General features: G+C 41.9%; 1 pseudogene; it reads right to left on the bottom strand.

Moving 5' to 3' along the window:
- Positions 1 to 1,169: 1,169 nt before the first annotated feature.
- Positions 1,170 to 3,901, bottom strand: LOC121526565 (annotated as a pseudogene).
- Positions 3,902 to 22,564: the final 18,663 nt, after the last annotated feature.

A 22,564-nucleotide genomic window follows, 5' to 3' on the forward strand; every position in this document is an offset into this window, starting at 1 on the left:
TCTTGTAGCGTGACTGAGGTTTCAGTCCTGATCGACCGTGGCCACCAGCCAGAGGGAGGGTGTCTGAAACAGTTTGTGTTCGGGGTGGGAGGTGATAATCTTTCCTGCATGTTGGGGCCTGGAGGCGTGAGATTCCAGCAGACTGACTTCTTAAGGTGTAATACTCAAGTGTCCGTGCACTTTTGACCTTAAACAACGGATGTTAGATAGCATTAATTTTCCTGATTCTTAATTTCCATGCTGGAATTTTACTTAACAGAAGGAGAGAACAGCAGTCCTGCCAGTGACACCTATAGCACAGGTTTCATACTTTAATTTGAAGTTTATCGACTCACGTCACCACAGCAATATTAGACTGATTTATAATATATTGTACAATACATCATCAGGCCATGTTCTGCTATAATTATATTACCTTCGGTAATTGTGTTCACTCTGTCTTATTTACTTTGTTGTATTGAGTGTGGCTACTCAAGCACACACAGCAGTGGAATGACATTCAGGTAACTTCTATTTCACCTGATCTCATCACTGAGTACAGAAACTATTACTGTGCAATTGCAGCAGTCATGTCCTCACGCTTACTGTGATTCAGAGGGCTGATCATGGTGAGAGCAGAGCGTCTGGAGGAGAGGGCTTTGTTAAATTTATGCTTCTAAAACAGAGAGGGCAGCTGGGTTTCTTTTCAACCTGCTTTACTATCAACAATCTCTGCAGCCAACACAGGATTATAGAGAACAGAAACTCTGCTTCCCATGGTGGACACTCTCCAGCTTTAAACCTGTTATATCAGCTTGTATGTGAATCTCAGGTAAACTGGAAACATGCTGTGAATCCAAGTTTAATATTTGATCTTCTTACATTGATTTAGTAGTAGCTGACAAAGAGCATTAGGTTTCTGTGCATCTGGTGATTCTACAGTGCCTATAAAAAGTTTACATCCCTACCCCCTGGTTAAATCAGTATTCCTGGCTACCATTACACCATAAAGACAAAAGAACACTCAGTTCTTTAACACATCTTCTGATGCACCTGAACACATCCTCAGTGATGTTTCCTGGGGTCATAGGGTGTTTCGGGTCTCGCAACATCAGATACCCTTGCCCAGGCAACCCAGTCGCTTGCGTTCAGGCGGCATTCGCCTGTCCCCATGGATCTCCTCTCCAGATTCAGAGCCATCTCGAGGCTTTCTTAGCTTTGATGTTCTTGATGCCTCTGGTCCTTGCTCCTTCTATAATGCCCAGTGCACTGAGGGCTTTGTGGAGTGAGAGCCCCACAAATCCTCTGCAGCCTACTTCAGTGGGCATACATCTCACCTTCCAGCCCTGCTCTTGACAGCTGATGACCAGATGGTCGTATTTGGTCCTCCTCCTTTTATGTGCTTCTCCCAAGTGGTCCTCCCACGGCACTGTCAGCTCCATGATGATGACATTCTTGGTGCTCTCTGAGACCAGGATATCTGGCATTAGGGTGGTGCTGACAATGTGCTGGGGGAATTTCAGCTGTTTCTCCGGATCTACTGAGAGCTGCCAGTCCCAGGCTGTCACCAGGATCCCTGCTGCCTCCCTCTTCTGTCCTGCCCTTGGCTGTTCCCCTGCCTTGACAAAGGTCATTGTGCAGGTGTTGTTGAGTACTCGGCTACAGCTGCTAATCCCCTTGTTGATGGCTTCTGCAATGGGTTTCAGCACCTGGTTGTGGTGCCAGGTGTACTGGCCTTCTCTGAGTGCTTTTGGGCAGGGGCTCAGTATGTGCTCCAGCGTTCCCCTTGCTGAGCACAGTGGGCAGTTTGGGGTCTTCACTTTTCCCCAGTTGAAGAAGTTTGCTGGGCTAGGCAGAACATCATACACAGCCCGAATCAGGAAGGTTGATGTGGTGTGGCTCAGCTTGCCAGAGGTCAGACCAAGTGACTTTCCGGTCCATGGCCTGATCCCAGCTGGTCCAGGCCCCCTGCTGCCTCAGACCAGCCACTCTGCTTGTCCTTCCTTCCTCCACTGCAGCCCTCACCTCTTCCTGGATCTGCCTCCACTTCTCCTTCCCCTTGCTCTCCTTGTGCCGAGGTGGTGTTGAGACCAATCCCAAGCCCACTCTGCCATGGGCCACCACCCCCACCAGATCTTTATGGAGCGGTCATGACTCCGCATCTAGCACTGCTGTCTGGGCACTCAACTTCCTGCCGGTTCTCACCTCCACTCCTGCCTGGGCCACCTTTGGGTAACTCCTTATACATCGGCACCTCTCGTGTCCGCGTAACCTTGAACTCTTCTTCCAAAGACTTCAGGGGCAACCAGAGCTTTGTGGTGGTCCAATAGAGGGCGATGTTGCTGAGGCTTCTAGACAAACCCAACCATCTCCTGAGACAAGCGCTCACCTTCCTCTCTAAGGTCTCCACGGTGGAAATGGGAACCTCATAGACAAGCAGTGGCCAGAGTATCCTTGGCAAAATACCATGCTGGTATATCCACGCTTTGAACTTGCCTCGGAGGCCAGATCTGTCAACTGATCTTAACCAGTTGTCCAGATCCTGGCAGGTGGACTACACTGTAGAGGAGTCCCTGAGGCTGCTGTCGAACACCTTGCCCAAGTTCTTCACTGGCTTCTCTGAGACTGTTGGTATCAAAGACCCTAGCCATATGCATTGGCTAGGGATTAAATAATAATGTTCAGGGATTAAATAATTTTGAGACTGGAGAAGTAATTGCAAGTTGCATTTGCTGTTGGATTTAGGGGAAACCACTTGAAGCATGAATTGTGTTGAGCTATTTTAATTCCTTTTGTTTGATCTGTTCATTGCAAAAAGCTTAAAGTCTGCAAATTTTCACAATAAACCTGATTTGCAGTGGGTTTGAAGGCAGCAGATGGAGGAAAATACCTGCCGCAGGTCTGCAGTTTAAAGTACACTCAGGATGTAATGACGTAAATTTACATATACAACTTATCATTGCTTGAAAATTTTGAATACATTCAGAAGTGAATGGATTTTTCCTGGCTCCTCTAGAAAGCAGCAGGAGTGATAAATCCACATTAAGATGAAAACTGGTAATGCAAAAACAAACTTTTAACACTGAGGGCCACAAGCATAAAATATAAGGATGTTGGGGCCACTTGAATATCCACAAGGCGAGGTATGTGACATTGATTAAGTCAGAAGCATAATAATAACAATAATAATAATAACTAATTTATATAGCACCTTTAAAAACAGATGTTTAAAAAGTGTTTTAATAGACATAGCAATAGCAAGAACTCTAAGAAAAAACAAAAATAAATTAGCATCAAACCAAACAGAGAAAATCTTGATAAACAGAAAATCAAAACAAACTGAAACACAAAAGTCTACAAAATAAATTAGCACAGTTGAAAGAAATGGGAATTACATAGATGATCTTGAAGGCAGTTAAAATACTAAAAGATGAAAGTATCCAGGAAAAGACAGAATGCTATGATATGAAGGTAAAACTGTATACACGCATTTAAGACAACGACATCACATCATTAACAATAAAACAAAAATAAGACGATTAAAAGCAGATAAAAGAGAAGGAACACGCAAAATATTGAAATAGAGGATACTGAGATTGCAATTTAAGGAAAGGTCAAGGATAAAAGGAGTAAGAACAGCAACATGAGTAAAAGAGTGATTATAAAAATAAGTTAAAGGAAGTGTCACATAAAAGCAATTCTGTAAAAGTGAGTTTTAAGGAGTGATTTAAAAGATGTTACTGAATCTGCTAGCCTTATCTCCTCGGGCAAAGTCAAGGGGCCCTGACAGCAAAAGCCCTGTCTCCTTTAGATTTGAGTCTCGACTTTGGAACAACCAGGAACCCCCTGCCCGAGGATCTAAGGCTACGTGAAGGCTCATAAGAGGTCAGCATCTCGGTAATATAACCTCGGACTAACCCATGAGAGCTTTAAAAGTGATCAGTAAAATCTCAAAATCAATTCTAAAAGTGACAGGAAGCTAGTTGAGGGAAGCGAGGATAGGTGTGATGTGATGCCGTCTGTTAAAACCGGTTAAGAGCCTAGCTGCTGTGTTCTGGACCAGTTGGAGGCGGGAGAGGGATTTTTTGGTGATGTCAGAGAGGAGGGAGTTACAGTAGTCCAGTCGGGAGAATATTAGGGATCAGCAGGGGACAAGATGGGTTTGATTTTTGAGATTGTTCTGATGTGGATGAAGGTGAGGTTTGTATCAAAGGTAACTCGTAAATTTCTAGCTGTGGTGGTGATGTTTGAGGACAATGGACTGAGGGAACTTTGGATCTGAGGGATTTGTGGGTTTGGGTGGTTGAATAAAATTACTTAGCATTTTGAGTCATTTAATTGTAAAAAAAAAAAAAAAAAAAAAAAAAAAAAAAACTTTGGGCCATCCAACATTAAATATCTTTGAGAAAGTTAAAAACAGCAACTAGGCTAGTAAAATCACTCACTTCAATCAGGTTTTGTGCTCTAAAACCTGACTAAAATTTTTCAATCAATTTTTCACTTTCATTCATAAAATCTGAAATCTGTGTTAAAGCTACTTTCTCTAAAACTTTGGATAAAAATGGGAGTTGAGAAATTGGTCTAAAATTAATAAGAACAGGTGTGTTAAGGTTTGGTTTCTTCAAAAGTGGTTGGACCACAGCATATTTAAAAGCAGAAGGACAATGGCCAGTTAAAAGTGAGCTATAAAAAATGGATAAAATACTGGGGCCAACGTGTCTGAAACGTCTTTGAGAAATTTGGTGGGTATGGTGTCAAAGCTCCACGTAGTTGAAGTTATCTTAGATAAATTATCTGATAAAATCGGCATAGTAATAGGATTAAAACAGCTATAACAATGGTAAAAGGATCAGTGTGGTTGTAGAACAAAGTCGGGGGGAATCTGTTTTCTAATAATGTCAATTTTGTCTGTAAAAAATGCTAAAAATGACTCACAAGTCTCATGTGAGGCATCAATAAAATGACAAGGAGAGGGGTTAGTCAACTCTGGGATTAGATAAACTCAGGTTAGAATAAAAGGATGGCCTTGCTTCTTTAATTGCTTTTTGATCATTTTTCACGGCATCTCTCCAAATCTCATAAAATAAGTGTAATCCTGTTTTTTCCATTTTCTCTCTTTCCGTCTGCAGTCCCTCTTTAAATCTGCAGTGGTCTCATTTAGCCAGTACTGCTGTGATTTAAGTGACATTTTTGTTTTGTATGGAGCACTAAAATCCAGGGTAGACTTACAGATATCATAAAAATTGGAGACCAGCTCCTCTGTATTAAAATTTGGGTTAAAAACGGTTAAAGAAGCAGCGGTAAAAAGCTCAGAAAACTTAGTTGCAGAGGTAGAGGTAAAAACACAACGAAAGACAGGTGTGCTACTAAAAACAAGTAAGAATGCTAAAACCACACTAAATAAAACCAGTTTATGATCTGACACACAGATATCCTTAGTTGCAAAGTTAAAAGGGCTGAGACCGTGGAGTAAAACCAAATCAAGGGTGTGACCTTTTGTATGGGTAGGGACTTGAACAGACTGTATGAGGTTAAAAGACTCCAGGGTGTCAATACAATCAGAACTAAAAGCCTGACAACAGTAACCTGACACACCAGATGGATGTGTTTCACACATCTACCTGGGAAAGCTTTAATAGGAAACATTTGAGAAAAGGCAGAGGCTTTGAAAAAACTCGGAGAGTAATTGAATGAACGTTCTGTCTGTCACATCTCTAACGGCCAATAAGAGCAAAAAAACACGTGACATAGCAGCTATTGAGCTGCGCATGCGCAGCTACGGGGAATAACGTGAAACATGGTGACTATAGACATGTAAGTACTCGACTTTTGTCGTTTTTGAAAAACAACTCACTGCTGTTCTTTGTTCTTCTTTTAATGAAGAATTGTTGTCAAGTTCTGATAAAACTTACACTTTAGCAGCATCCACGCTAAGCTCTTCCGCCATAACTTCACCGGCGTCTTGCTGCTGCTTGTTTATGTCACGACTCTGCCGTGCCTGAAAGCACTGCCCCTCATCACCGATTGGTCCTGTCACTTTCTAACCGGACCAAGACGGTTCAGACGGGAGCTTTGCAAGATGGATTCGCCAGTGAAAAACAAGGAAATGGGAGTATCCATCTGCTTTTTAAGGTTATGAGGACAGCAGACATGAATGTTACAGTCAGCCAAAATTAAAATCTTGTCAAATTTGGACATAAAAAGTAACAGGAAGTCAGAGAATACCTGGATAAAATTACTGTTTTGTTTAGGTGGTCTGTATATTATTAAAATCAAAACGGGGACCTTGAAGTGCACAATAAAACCAAGGTGTTTGAAAGATGAGAAAGGATTATGGGAAATAGGTAGGCATTTTAAAACCTTTTTTGTAGATAATGGCAACCACCCCTCTCCTGCCTAATAATCTAGGTTGATGTAGATGACTAAAATCGGGGTTGTATCCTTGATGAGTGTGCTAAAATCTCCCTGAGTGTGCCATGTTTCTGTTACTATTATCAAATTATTAAAAGAAATAAAATCATGACATAAAAATGATTTGTTATTAAGGGATCTGATGTTTAAAGGACCAAAGTTGACTGGAGTGCACTGGGGGGCAGAAGGGACTGGGGGCTGGAGGGGAATGTGCATCAGGTTGTTATGGTTGGAAGAGGAGGGGGAGGACAGTGGGCGAGCAGGGTGTCTGTGGGAGGAGATGATGGTACGGGGAAGCAGGTATGTGCAGGGGAGGGGGTGTCATCGGAGCTGGAGGAAGAGAGCTGGGGTCAGTGGGTGGGGCAAAGGGAGATTGTGAGCAGTTGGCGAGTCTGCAGGGATGTGGTGGAAGGTGAGGGATGACATGAGGGGGTGTGAGGTGTAAACAGTAACGTACGTGGAAAGGTCTGCACAGCATGATGCATGTTTGCTGCTAGCATGCGGCTACCTAGCCAGTTTAGGTGAACTCCATAAGCTCTGAAGAAGGATGAGTGAAGCCAGAGTGAAGCCAGAATAAATCAAAGTTTGGGATAAAACCAAATCTGTGGACTGTGCATGCAGACTGAAGCCATGTGTGGAGAGAGGATTCTGCTGAAACGGCCAGTGCCTCAGGAGAGTGTGGGGATGGGACTAGAGATAGAGATCATTTTTCCAGACTCGCTTAAACTCGCTTAGGGATTGGGCTTAAAACCTCAATAGCCAAGCAGGTTGTTAGTTTTGTCGTCATTTTGACCTAAAAACAGTAAGTTGATAAACGCAATAAAAACCAAAACCAGGGAAAAGGCGTCTGTTAGTCAAGCCTCCTGCCTTGAAACAACTGTGGGACAGCGCAGTGATTAGAGTTTACTGGATTAACACTTGTAGAATATGGGTCTGATGAGTGGCAGTGATTCATCCAGTTTAGATGATTGAATAAACAACAAAAATGAAGAACAGTCGTGGAGTAAAAGAGCCCAAAAAAGTGGGAAAAAGTGTTATAATTTCAGAGAGCTTCTCACCATAACCATAGACGCCAGCGCATGCTGATGGTGTCACTAATCAATGACAACAGTCCACTGTGTCTGTCGGAAAGGAGGAGCTGGGGTGGAGGAGGGTTGCAAGAGCAGCTTGCAGAGAGAGTAACAGAGTGTAGAAGAGTGGTTAGCCAATAGCGTGCTTAGAGCAAAACAGCTGGCTGTCAGCTGATTAGGGCTTGAATTAGATCAGCTGATTGGGACTGAGCTTGACTGTGACCTGCCCAAACTAACACTAAATGCTTGGTTTTAGGCTGACATGGCAAATAGGCAATCATTTCCAGGTTTTTTGGGATGCCAATCAGATTTCAAGGTCGCTGTTTGGCCCTAGCTGCCTCTGGCTCAGCCCCTGGAATATTATTAGTACTGCTATTTGCTGACGAAACTCATCAGGGAAAACAAGTAAAACAAGATGTTAGTATTTTGATTGCTATGTATAGCAATGACCATCAGCTGGCAGCCCGAGGGCCATATCAGGCCCCCAAAGCTTCCTGAAGATCATTAAATTCAGATAAGGAAAAGAAGATTTTGTGGTTTCAAGAGTATATTTTGGAACTTCCCCTTGTGGGACTAATTAAGAAATATCTTATCTTGTCTTATCTTTAAATGTCTGCATCTGTTAAATCCAACCCAAAAACAATGAATATTGAAGTAGTTTTAGAATGACTTCACATTTGATCTGTTTTTACAGAAATTCACTTGCCAGCTGTTATTAGTATTTTTTTTTTTTTTAAACTGGCAGAAATGTTGCAACAATGGCCAGAATAAGTGGCGAAAAGGGGTTAGAGTGGCAAAAGTGGGCAATAAGTGTCAACATGGCTTGTGGAGTGGCACAAAGGGGCAAAAATTAGCAGGAAAAGTGGTGTAAAGAGGTTAAAATGTGGCAATATTTCGTAAAACAGGGAATAAAGGGGCAAAAAGTATCAAAAATGAGTTAAAAGTGGAAAAAACGGTGCAAAAAAAGGAATGACAAGGGGTTTAAAAGTGGCAAAAACTGATGAAAGAGTGACACAAAGGAGATAAAATGTGCAGGAAAAGTGATTTAAAAGGGGTTAAAGAATGAATGAAAAGAAAGAATGGAAAAAAATGGGTTGAAGAGAAAAAAGGGGCAAAAAGTATAAAATGGGTTAAAAGTGGCACAAATATAACAAAATAGCCTGGCAAAGTAGTGAAAAGGTGTTAAAGAGTGGCACACAGGGGCAATGATTGGCAGGAAAGTTGCAAAAAGGAGTTAAAAACAGTGACAAAATGAGCGTAAAGTGTAAAAATTGGTTTAAAAGTGGAAAAAATGATCATAAATGGGTTAAGAATGGAAAAAATGTTGCAGAAATGGCTGAATGAAGTAGTGAAAAGAGGTTAAAAAGTGTAAAATATGAGTTATTATCAGTGCTAAATCACGACGGGGGGGGGGGGCAAATTCTGTGGTCAGGCCTTTCACTTTGTTGCCTGCTGCATTATGAATTGCAAAAACAATTCCTGCATTTTGGAAGGAAATACAAATACTTATATATGTCAAGCAGACTGAAATATTTATTTTTGTTTATTTGAAAGTCCGGCCCCCAGAGTCTCTGTCAAGCCTAAATTTGGTCCTTGCGCCAATGTTCCTGATGACCCCTGATGTATAGTGTCGTCTCAGTTTAGTCACAAAAAAACACATAATTGAACTCTTGAGATGTTTACAGAATTAGCATGGTAGCACCGTCTTGTGCTGAAACTAGTGCAGTCAAGCATCAGCTACATGTAGAGCATATTTCATTTTATTTTTAGAATTTGCTGCAGGCCAATCAAAATCGGGCCGCGGGCCACATTAGGCCTCTAGGCCATAGTTTGGACACACCTGTGCTAATAAGAGCTACCCAGCTGCACAGTCACTGCATGTTGTGGACTTTACTGAACACAAAGGAAATGATAAAATGGTAAGACAGTTTAGTGTTTTTCCCTCTGGGAAAGCCCTCAAATTTTTCTAAAAATGTCAATATAGCATCTTTTGATGAAGAGAAATCTTAGAGAGCATTTACCTTCACTGTGACAAGAACAACAGCACTTTCTTATTCATTTATGCAAAAGAGGATCAAATCTGTCGCTTCTGTCCTGATTTATTTAAGATCCTGCCCCAAAGACAACCTTGTTCCAACTTTAAGTAGCAAAGAAGTTGTTTTAGATTTCCCTGTCTGAAGCTGTGAGAGGTCTGATGCTTCATCTTGTACTTCTTTTGGTCTGAGTCTAATTTTAGGGCTCTCCCAGCAGTGTGATACCCGCTCCTCTGTTTTAGCCATACTGCTGCACAATCTGCTGCGTCGAAATAAAAACGCACTGGAAACTGCCAACGTGTCAAGCAGACTGCAAGGTGGTGCGTTTAGCTGGACAAGGACTTCCACCCACCTTCTGTTATTTCCTGTTGAATCAGTATTACTGCAGTGTCATGGCGGGTCACGCAGGCAGTGTCCACTCCACACAGTAAAAGCCGAAGCCCCGGGCGCCGTGCCAGTGTGGGGATGTCAACCTACAGTGCAGGGAACCTTCAAGGATAAGGATCTCTTTCTGAGAGGTCACCTCTGGAGGTCAACTTCATACGAGTGTAAGTCCCCCTTGCCCTGTGCGGACCACGGAGGCGATGTTGTTATCTGTGTCTGCAGATTCAGCCTGAGGGGTTGAGAGCGGGCGCTAGGGATGTTGTCTTCTCTCGTGGTTCAGCTCGTGGTGTGTGTGGGTTGGTTATCTGATGACACCTTATAATCCTTCAAGTATCCCTACATGGTGTCTTGTACAATGCTTAACTTTGAGGCTTTATAGTGGATTACACTAAGAAATAGGGTCGCTAACCTTTCAGCCCTTAATCTCCTCAGTGCGAGCTTTGAGGGGACGTTTTTCTCTTTGGTGGGCGCGCTTTTTCAAAACACTTCACGTCTGTTTCAGAAAGCTCTTTGTGATCTTTGTAAAGCATCAGCTTACATCTCCAAAACCCCTTAACCTTTTAAGTAGTTTCATCTGACTTTTAATTGTGATAATATCAGATACGACTCCCATGTTGGCGATACATAAAAAGCAGATTTAAACTCAGGTAGGAACATTTTGTTCTTTAGTATGTGGCCATTTCTAACAAAGAGACTTGTTTCTCTCCTCTGTTTGTTGCAGGAATCTATATTGAGTGCAGAAAAGGAAAAGAAAGGCTGAACGCTGGTGGTTTCAGCCGATTCCCAAGGCAGCCAGTGTTGTAGGTTGACTGCTCCCGAGTTCCTCTGGAGGTGTGTGTGTGTGTGTTTTAAAAAAGCAACAGAAAACATTCTGCTGCTGTGAAAAATCGCTTCAAAGGGGCATTTCAGCAGTGTTGACTGCGGTAAGATACGTCTTAAAGAAAACACTTTCTTTCTGTGATGGATCTTGGTAGAGGTGCATCCAAAGAAGACAGAAGAGGCAATATGTATGAAAATGAGCGGAGCAACGTTCCAAGGGCTTCAATACCAACACAGAGAGGATGTTGTAAAATTCAACCCCCTGAATATTATTGCTCTGGGATGCATCACTCGTCAATGCTCCCAGCAAGCCTCCTGGAATTAAAGAACAGCAACAATACCGATACAAAAATAGAGATGCGCATGGAAATGTACAGCGTGCAAAAACAAATGGGCAGTAGCAAACAAGATTGCATACATGGAAGAAGACATATATTCTATAGATCTGTGAACGGATCCATGATAAAGGAAGAAGCATGTTCCTTTTAAAATATCCAAAATATAAATTTATTCTTATACTCGTCAGTAATGCAAATCTTGGAAGTTTACCAGTCGTAACTCGGAAGTTTATCACTCATGGTCAGTATAATTTGGCTTTTTCTGTCAAAAAAAAAAAAAAAAAAGATGTCAAACAAAAATATGTGATGTAAAATAAGTGATTGCATAAAAAAGAGGTCCAATCAGTGCTATTAATCTCACAATTAGTGAAATGCTGATCACCTGAGTGCAGTGAATGTGTCTCAAGTGATTTAAGTAAAACAGACACCTGTGTCTGGAGGGTCCAGTCACTGGTTAATTAGTATTCCTGGCTACCATCACACTATAAAGACAAAAGAACACTCCAAGCAACTCAGAAAAAAGGTTATTGAAAGTTTAAGACAGGGGTTGGATACAACTAGATCTTCAACGGTCAAAGCTGTAGGAGAATGCAGCTACGAGAAAGCCACTGTTGAAGAAACTTGTATGAAATCTTGACTGGAGTTTGCCAAAAAGCATGTAGAAGACTCCATGGTCAAGTGGAAGAAAGGTCTTTGGCCTGATGAGACCAAAATGGTGCTTTTTGGTCATCATACAGGACGTCATTTTTGGTGGACACAAACCACTACACATCACCACCACCCCCTTGCTTTTCAGCAGCTGGCCCTAGAAGAGTAATAGTGAAGATTTATTTTCCAGCAAGACAATGGCCTGAAGCATACAATGAAAGCTATATTGAAATGATTTAAAGACAATAAGATGAATGCTCTGGAGTGACAGAGTCAAAGCCCAGACCTAGAGATTTTGTGGCTGAACTTGGTAAGGGCTGTTCACTCCCGATCCCCAGGTAACCTGACAGAGCTTGAGCAGTTTAGCAAAGAAGACTAAAGTGAAATTGCAGTGTCCAGATGTGCAAGCCTGATTGAGACCTATCCACACAGACTCAGTGCTGTGGTTGCAGCCAAAGCTGCTAAAATGCTGACTAGAAGGGAGTGAATATTTATACAGTCACATATTTAATGCTACATTTTTTATATGTAATTGGTATTACTTTGTATAGGTCAAGTCTGAACATGGACCTAACCAATCAGCATCATCCTAGGAGATTGAGGTGGTGGCTAGGGTTAAGTTGTGCTGGAAGTCGATATCAATGGCTGCCACTGGCGTAGCATTTAGCTCGGATGTACAGTAGCTTTAGTAGAGCAAGAGTTTTATCAGAACTACACCACATTTCTTTATTAAATAAAGAGTGAGGGCAACACTGAAAGCTTTTCATGACAGAAAAGATGTTTTTGCTCTTCTCCCTACACCCTTGATGCATGCATAAGTTTGTGATAGTTATGTGCAGGGCTGTGTAACACTGCAAGCCAATACTTTACATACGATGGTTACTGCCGGTGTAGCGATCAGCTACAACAGTTTTATCAGGACTGGACAACATTTCTCTTATAAAACAAGGGCAAAGAACCACGCTAAAAGCTTCTCTTGGCAGAGACGATGTTTTTGCACTTCTGCTGATCAGCCTCTGTTTGAGATTTATCCACCCTCAAGTTCCAACGTTCATAGACTACAACAGTGCCTGTTTGTTACTACCAGAGCCCTTCGCAAACAATTTGTATGGGAGGTTTCCCAGATGACTGTAAAATATATCCATGCAATGTATATGAAAAAGTCTATCTGTTGTCTCAGGTTGTAACTTAAACTGAGGGGGCAGAAGATTCATTTGAGGAGGCTGAGCCCCATCATGCTCACTCATGCCACCAGGTCCTACTACAGTCCTTGTAAATATAAATTGCACAGTGAATTAAGATTAAATCACTTTCAACTCAGTGACTTTAAGAGCCATTGCTATGGAAACTGTTTTAAAATGCAACTTCTAGATTCAGAATTACCCAGGTACTGACTGGCAGCCTCTGCAGCATGTCCAACAGGAACACAGTGAGAAGTTGTCCTTCACTGAGATTGTTAAACGAACAAAGCAGAGTCCGTTCCTTCTCTCTTTTCCTTTTAAATGCTGGTTAAATGGGGTTTCTATAGAGCACTGATGTATCATCAATAGTGACTTTCTCAGCACAGACACTGAAACTGAGAAAAAAAAGCCCATGAAATATGTCTCAAATCTCAAGAAACTGCTGTTGTATGCCATGATCAACTCAACAATTGGACTGGACATCCTAGTATATTGTCACATGAGCGAGTAAGGAAGCAAAATGCAACACAAAACTTGTTAACACATAGAAAAAAAAGAGAGAAACAAATCTCAAGTGACTTACCTCCAGTGTACATACACCTGCTGTTTGGCGGGTCTCCAGGGCCTCTAAGAAGCGCAACTCAGCTTCGTTTTGCTGGAGATATACACCAGGTCTATTTTCAATGCTGGCTGCTGTCAAACCACATCAATCCATGCAGAGCAGATCCATCCAAACAGGAAAAACATGCAAAGCATCCGGTCAACTTCAAAATATGACACAAAGCTGTGGCACAAACAACAGCTCATCAGGAGCTGCTATGGTGCCATTTAAAAGGGAAAAATAAATTTCGAGAAAACCTCTGAATTGTATGTGTAATCACATATCCTTCGTAGAAAACATTAGACTTTTAACTTAGCTTTAACTAAGCTCCCGTCTGAACCATTTGGGCCCGGTTAGAAAGTGACAGGACCAATCAGTGTCGAGGGGCAGTACTTTTGGGCACGGCAGAGTTGTGACGTAAGCAAGCAGCAACAAGAGGCCGAACATTAGCGTGGATGCTGCTAATATGTCAGTTTTATCAGAACTTGATGGCATTTCTTCATTAAAAGAAGAACAGAGAACAGCATTGAGTTGTTTTCTTTTCAAAAATGACAAAAATCGTGTACTGACATGTCTACAGTCGCCATGATTCCGGACGTTATGCAGTTCTCTATGGAGTTTACTCCTTCGGTAGCGGCTACATCACGTGTTTTGTTGCTCTGATTGGCTCATAAAGATGTGACAGACAGAATGTTCATCCAGTTAGTTCAGTTCATCCAGTTTTATTTCAATGGCTCTGCCCTTTCCCAAACGCTGTCTATGAGTGGTTACCAGATAGATGTGTGAAACAAATCCAATGAGGTGTAAGCAGGACTTTAGCTGGGGTCTCATTTAAAAACACTGCATACGCCATTTCCCATGCAAAGTATGTGGTTAATAAAAAGCAGACATGGGGAATTGAAGTCGGTTTATATATTAATGCATCTGAAACAGTTGATTTCACTAAATACTAAACTTTATTCCACTATCCACATCACCATAAGACATGAAAAAATACACTTAGGTCCCATAAATAAATAAAAACGATGGTGAAACGTGCTTTTTATTGCATGTTAGATTTTTTTAACTGTAACCTGTAATTTCCACATGAACTGGCTGCTCTGCAGTGCCACTGTTTTTATCACATCTATGGCTGCGCAACACAGTGCAGCTCTAAACAGCCTGAGATAAGACGGCAGCGATCACAGGGGAACTGTTAGCATGGGTGGGTACAGTATATTATGAAGCGCCATTGTAGCTCTGTAACACGCTACCCGACCGTTGACCTTTTGTTTGTGCCGCAGTATTAGAAGTAATGACACTTGAGACACATTTTTCCGGCTATTTGGAACTCTATGTGGATTGAAGCAGTTTTGCAGCTAGCACCAAAAATAGATCTGCGGTGCATCTTCAACAAAGTGGCGGAAGTTGAGCTTCATAGATGTGCTGCAGCCGAACCAGAAAACATGCAACGGAACAGCTCTGACTGACTGGAGAGGGTGCAATTTGCAGTACGATCACAGTGCAGCCGTTGTATGGAAATTGGAGGTACGAGGAGCACACGCAGCAGCAACGTAGTGTCAGTCAGTCTTTTAATTTTTCCCTATGGTTTGACGGTTCCTGTAACAATCAATGTCGTCTAACCTTCTTTTCATTCACAGTCCCCTCTCCTTCGGAGTCAGTTTGTTTTCTTCAACTTCCTTCTGGTTGCCATCGTGGTTTATTGCTGAAAACCTCTGATCCGCCGGCTCATTCATATGCATTTTCATTCAAAAAGGAGTTTTGTATCAGCCGCTTAAAGATGAATATAAACTTGAAAAAGGCAAAACAGGAGTCTGATCTACATGTGAACAAGTCCATGTGAATCGGGATTTATAAAGACAGAAATGCATAAAGATGTGCCAGGCACAGTTTTAAAAATCTGAATTTTGGCGTACGCCATTTCCTTACACTTTTTAAGTCACATTTACACCAGAGCTGTTTGGTCCGCTTTAAACAAACTCTGGTCCATTTTCCGGTCTATACTCCGGTTCATTAGGAGTGGTGCAGACCAAATAAGCTGACTGGTCCGCTTAAAAACGGGGGCTTGGTTTGCTTCCGGACAAACCCTGGTCCAGGTTGTTTGATGTGTGAAAGAAAAGCGGACAAACTTGTGAACCAAAGGCAGGAGGTGACAATGATTTAAGGATATATCTATGTCATTTAATTTGCTCAAATACATGTCAGTACCTCAGTCAGTGTCTGTGTAACCATGGTTACACATAGTCTCGCAACGTTCAGATGAGATGTGAATGGAACCGCGCTCAGATACGAGACAGAGTGTCGTATCAACTACAGCAAACAGTCTTGTGACTCACCTTACAGGTGAACAAAATTGATGTCAGTAATAGAATGAAAAGGCAGTAAACACGCCTGTCACCCAGGATGGCCATACGTCCAGCTTTTGGCCAGACAGTCCAGAATTTCAATGCCTTGTCTGGTGTCCGGTGCAGTCTGAAGTTGGATGCTTATTTGTCCTCCTTTTGGAGTCGCACCTGAACGTAACACAGCATATTGTCCATTGCTCTCTCTCTGCACAGCAGTTCAGTGTTTGTATGTTAAATACGATCCAGGTAATGTATATACAACGTTGACCAAACATAAACTTTACCTGGTCATCACACATTAGTAAATTAACCCTAAAGATAACTATTTTTGAAGATTGGTGCCATCCGTGATCAATGAAGTGTGTGCAGTCTTTGCTCTTGCTCTCCCTCTCCCGCTCTCTCTTGATACTTGCTGCACAGAAACTTTAACCACCCCTCTCCTGTAAACTCACCCCTTTTTCTGCAACCTCTCTTGCAAACGTTAACCTCTACCATCGTTGTGAATTTATGATAAAAAAGTTCCCTTGCTGGTTCTGATCAGGAATTAATAGACATTGTCAAACTTCCTTGCGCAGATCAGCTGTTTTAAAATCAGATCGTGGGTGAAAACAAATAAAGGCAATGTATATTTTAAGGTGATTTAACAAAAGATGGTAACACTGAAGCAGAAATTTTAAAAAAGCCATAGAAAGGAAGAGAAAGTGGCAAAACTGATAAGCTGCTGTATGTGAGGGAAGGGGAGGGGTGTAGAAGTGAGAGTAAGGGGGGTGTAAGGGGGGCAAGATCAGCTGGTTTATATTAAACTAATATTAGTTTAAGTTTTATTTTGAGGAGAAGACCCCAGTAAAACAGATAGCTAATAAAGTGGGATTAATGTTATGATGAAAATAATGAACCCATAGTGACCACTTTTTTAGAGAGATAGAAATTAAAAATATCCTTTTTATTGCAACAAAGAATATGATCATTAAAATCAATGATAAGTTTACTAAGAACTTTGTCTTTTACATGCGATTAACTCAGGCTAAATTGCAAAGACTTTGTATTTATTATTATGGTAGTAATATAACTTTTAGTTATTTTAAGATACTTTTGAGTATTGTTAAGTGAACATATTGAGGCGATACTGGTGGCAGTGTTGGGGGCCTTCATATCAGAGTCTGCTTAGAGCCTCACTTTGGCCAGGGGCGGTCCTGGATCAAATTGTCCTTCAATAAATAGAGTATCTCAGAATCACCGTACCATGATACTGTACCATTGGTATCATGGACAAAATTGTATAGTAGCTGGGAATACACTAGAGTCCTATTTGTTGTGATTATTCTTGCTTCCTCCTTTTTGGTGCTGTGGAAATGGCCACCCTACTGTCACCTGCAAAACTGCTGTATCTTTGTAGTGAAAGCCTGTTTAATTCTCTGAGCTGCACGTAGATGTGTAGATACGAAGAGTGACGTTGTTGGCATCTAAAAAGTGATTTTAAAAACAGCCCTAGCAGCAGGACTTTTTTTTTTTACCAGGTTAAAACAAAAACAATCTTTGCTCATGTAATGACCCGAGTGGTTGCTATGGTAACTTCTTCTTTCTCCTCCTTGGCAGGTTTGTAAACCAGTTATGTGCATACCCACTGTATCAGACTGAGTACATACGCAAGTGCGCCCTGGCAGATATTGATGTTGCTAGTGAAAGCAAGTCAGCGGGGGAGAGGGGAGGAGCCTAATGTGAAAGCACCCTTAGTCTGGATTCCACCAATATTAAAAAATGAGACCCCAGGCCTTTGAAACATCAATGTCACTTGTCTCCTCCAGTTGCAGTGGTGTGGATTGGCAGGCCTTGAGAATGCTGCAGAGTTTCAACATGTCTGGTTGTGAACATTTCCAGAGTTTAATAATGTCGACCACTTTGAAAGTGCTCTTACTCTGCCACGTGCTTTCACTGGCTTTTCTTCTTTCATTGTACCATCACGTAATTTAATCACATTATGTGCTGTCACCAAATAACGCAGTGTTAAGAGTTCAGGGTCATTTCATACATTTTTTCTTGGACTCTGTTATCTCGAGGGGCGGGCTAAGCTAACAGTCTATTGGTGGCAAGAAACAGCATGCTATCACCTTTTGTCATCATCCTTTAATGCATCATGTCTTCCTGTCCTTTTCTGTCTCCTCTCCTCAAGCTCTTCCCACCGTCCTATTTCCAATCTCTCTCCCTCTCTTTCACTTTCTCTCTCTCTCTTCATTCTCTGCCAAGCAGGATGCTGACAATAGCTTCAATAAAGATGAATTGAAGTTGGCTGTGGCTGGATTCAGCTTCCCAAGACACACAATGGAAGAACCTGGTGCTGTAATTATTACTCTGAATTCCAGGACACTGTGCAGCAAACTCATTTTCCCTGTTTTCTCCCTCTTCTTCTTCTCACTCTCTCACTCTTCTTCTCTGGTTATTTCTCTCCTCCTGTCCTCCTCTTCTCCTCTTCAGTCCGTCTGAGCCTCTCTTTCAGTCGCCTCCCTCTTTCTGTTCAACCCACTCCAGTCCATTATTGTTGTTTGCTAAAGTAGAACTATAATTTCACAGCTGAGGAGCCAGATCAGGTCTGGAGTAGTGATTAATAATCTGACGGTGAATAATGATTTCATCCTCCATATTCAGCTGTAGGTAATTATTCGCTGCGTAATCGTGGAATAGATTTGCTCATGAAAAACAGACTTATTCAAATGTGAGATAGAAACCGGCGCGCCTTGGGTGTGTCGAGGCATCCGTGAAGCTAAATTTACATGGGTGGGATCCAAATATAGGCCCAGGAATAAGATTAGAACATTAGCGTGGGTGTCACTTCAAGCCTCTCTGGTCCCAAAATCTCCCCCTGTTCTCGTTTTCTGCCGCTGAAGTGAGGCGCACTGTCTGCCTATCCCGCTCATCACAAATGTGATGAATGTGTCAAAAGAAGCCATGCGAGGCATTTCATTCTCTCCGTCCTTGTATCTCTTCTTGTCTATAATGATAATGGATTGCATTTATTTTCTCGATGGAAGTCGGGGGATCATGAGGTGGCGGGCGAAAGCAGCAGACAAAGTGGGACGGAGATTGCGAGGAGGGCTGCAGAAATGAGGCTTCATATTTTGTTGGGGATGTTTTGCTTTTGTTTTTGAGTGTTTTTTTTTTAATGGGTCTCAGAGAAGCAAAGCAGTGCTACCAGGGGGTGTTAGACAATGAATACACTGGAGCTCTCTTACATGAATGCAGACACACAAATAGGAAACAATTGTCTATGCACAAGGCCACACAAATCCATGAAAACAATTTGGTTCTGTTTAACCTTCAGATTGTGCAAAGGAAATTGGTACACTGAGGGTGTTCATCACCAAAAATGCAAGCATACGTAAATAATGCTAAAAGTGGTATACATGAAATTCTAATCAAGATCAGGCCGGATCATAAACATCAAACACTGAATCATTTGTAGGAATTAAAAACCCTTTAAATGCCCGTTTGAGAGCAGACACTGCAAACCTGCACTGGCATGCAGAGACGCAGAGCCATTGTGCAGTTATTTGGAGAAAAAACACCCCTTTCCATGCAAATTGGCCTTATTGTATTAAGCATCAAATGACAAGGTTGGTAACAGCACGGCATAAATAGCACGGCATAATAGACAAGGTTGGTAACAGGACGGCATAAATAGAGAAAAGATTAACCTACTCTCAGTAAGAGCTGATGGAAATGTACTACAGTTTTTATTACACAAACTTTCCAGAGATCAGGTGGGGCTGTGACCAGCTGCCCTTTTTTATTACATTTCTGCAGTATTTTCTGCACAATAATTCCATTTAACTTTTTATTGTTTATTTCTATCATCACCAAACCTCACAGGGATGATCACACATAAATCCTGAATGCATTCACGCATTAACAGTGTTACTTCGTTTCAGTGAACCTTTCTGCCAGCTCCTCTAAATTTTGATTTTTTTTTTCCTCAGGAACACTCAGGCACCACACATTGTTCTACCTATGTGTATGATTTTCAGTCAGCAAATGGATCATCATCAAACCTACAAAAAAGTCTCTTGGACCCCGACTCAAATCCACACAGGAAGTCCACCAGCTTCATCTCAATTTCAAAATAAGACATTTTTTAATGGTGCCAAATGACTTTGTTGCAACTTTAGTATACATAAATCTGTGTTCTTTTACAGATTCTGGCAAGACAACAGTATCACACTGAACATGCAAACATCTCATCATAGCGCCCCCTACAGGAAAGCAGAAGTCATGTAATACTTAGCTCTCTTACTTTGTTGTACCTTTCATATTGCAAACCACTGTCATGTTTTATTAAAAGATGCTTTTGTGGCAATGGTGACCATTCCATTACCTCCCCATTTGACACAGGAAGTTGGTGTTACTCTCAAATGAAATATCTGATTGACTTATGATCTCACATGTAAGATCAAGTTCAGCTCTTCTACACAACCAAATGTCCATGTAGCTGGAGCGCTATGCACTGTAAGCTTCCGGTTTCACCTCTAACTTCCCAGAACTTCCCACCGTCTTTGAATTTAACCTGTTAGACATATCAGTCCTTCGGTGACCACTTCTACATATTCGTATGCTTCATCATTCTGTGACCTATTATTAACAGGAAGTACTACCGGGGTGCAAGGGCCCCTCAGTGCTGCTTTCAGCTCTAGTTACCTCAAAAAAATGACCAAAAAAGCAGAAAAAATTGCTTCAATGCTGCTAAAGGAATTAACTGCGGTGTCTTAATTCACATCTATGTACTATTTGAATCATGTGTATGTGTTTGTGGTTGGTGTGTCTGTATTTGCACAGCTTTGCTTATTTTGGATGTTGCTGAGGATGCTAACACACATTATACAGCTGATCAAAACAAAGGTCACAATGCAGTTAATCCTGCTATTCATAGCTGCGATAAGTGGGTGTGCTTTGTACAGTGTGTGTATGTGTGGGTGAGTGGTAGGTCGGTGTGTTTGCACAGGTTTGGTTATTTTGGGTTTTGTCAACTAGAAAGTAGAATCCCTCTTTTTTTTTAAAGGTACAAGTTTTCTCTATTTGGTTGCCAAGCAACCAAAAGCCTTGGGTTGGTCCACAAGAGGATGGTAGGTGCATGTGGGTCCAGATGAACACACACAGAGCACATTAACGCACACACCTGTGTGTTACGGTGGTAAACAGTGAGCTCTAAAAACAAGCTATCACCCCTCGTCACCGTGTCCACTCTGGGGTTTGTTCTCACAGATCACATGCCAGATCACAAACAGCGTGTGCTTGTGAGGCTGTGAGCATCAGGGGGATTTTTAAAGTGGCATTGTTTAGACTGTTTAGATAGTTCTGCTTGCCAAAGAATCAACAATCCCCTTCACACACAAACAGCTACACACCAAGCATGCACACTTCATATATGCACATTAACACACATCAATGACAGGAAGATGCTCATCCTCATTCAGGCGTGGGAGACAGGCGTCAGGTTGAATTTTTTTCCCCTCCATATTTTCTGATGGTGACAGGTGGGGTAATGGGCCATTAGATTAACACCAAACAGAGGCGGTGCTTTGGTTTGTAATGTAATGCTTTGTTGATGGAAACCAGACGCTTCTCTCCTCCTGACGTAGGCTTTTCTGCAGTATATGCCTGCGCACGCTTCACTCAAAATAAGGCCAATGATGATAGAATGAGGCAATCTCTGCTCTTTAGCGCATATGTGTGTGTCAGAAAAGAGAGAGGGGAAGGCACAAACACAGGCAGAGGAATCCAGATAGTGTGTGTGCATGTGGGGGTGTGCTCATTAAAACCGGGAGGGAGAGGAGAAAGATGTTGGGAGAGAAGGAGAGAGAGAGAGAGAGAAGAGGAGGAGAGGGAGAGTCCTCTGTGCCCATCAGCGAGGATTTACTGAGGAGGAAGTAAAGGGTCTCTCATCTCTGCTTAGACATCCCCCACTCAGCCCTCTCCACTTCCTCACTGCCGTCTGTTAATTGCCATTGTTCAATACTGTAAATTCCCTTTGTCAGCACATGCCCTGTGAAGACACAGAGTTAAAATTCTGACCGATTTCAAAGAGAAATTTTCGCTCAGTATTCCAACTGTAGATGGAAACGGCAAAAAAACTAGACCGCCTTCAGCTGCGGCGCCTTTCAAGTTGAAACAGATGGTGAGACTGCGGCGGTGCTCCCGCAACAGGTCAGACTGTATGACAACAAAGTGAAGCTAAGTGAGGATGACTTTGAAACAGCATGGTGCAAAAAGATAAACAACACCTTGACTTGAAATGAGGGGGAAATTTATTTTTTTTAAAGAGCACAAAGGATTTTTACCTCCTGCTGTCATGAAAAGAAATCAGGAATATATTTTAAGAACGCAGGTCCCCCTCAAACTTTGGATACCCTCGATTTAAAAAGAAAAAACAGCATATTAAGGTTTATTATGAAGCATACAATGTAAGTCATTGCCAGTGCTTTTACTGTGGAGCATGTAAGCGTTCAATATTAAGTCTCCCTCTTACTAAAAATGTGCTTTTCTCATTGATGTCTCATCTGGATGTTTGCCCTTCACTGTGCAGAATGATTTATGTGCACAGCTTGACACATGAAGGCTGTTTCCACATCGATCTGCGGAATGGGGGAAAGTTTCTCTTTGCTCTTCTTAAATCTCAGTTTAACACAGGCTGAGTGAGAAAAAAAAAGACAGATTCAGAAGGCAATCCTACACAGAGATATAAATTAAACAAGTTAGATGTGTGAATT

This window comes from Cheilinus undulatus, linkage group 18 (assembly GCF_018320785.1).
Source record: "Cheilinus undulatus linkage group 18, ASM1832078v1, whole genome shotgun sequence".
NCBI lineage: Eukaryota > Metazoa > Chordata > Actinopteri > Labriformes > Labridae > Cheilinus > Cheilinus undulatus.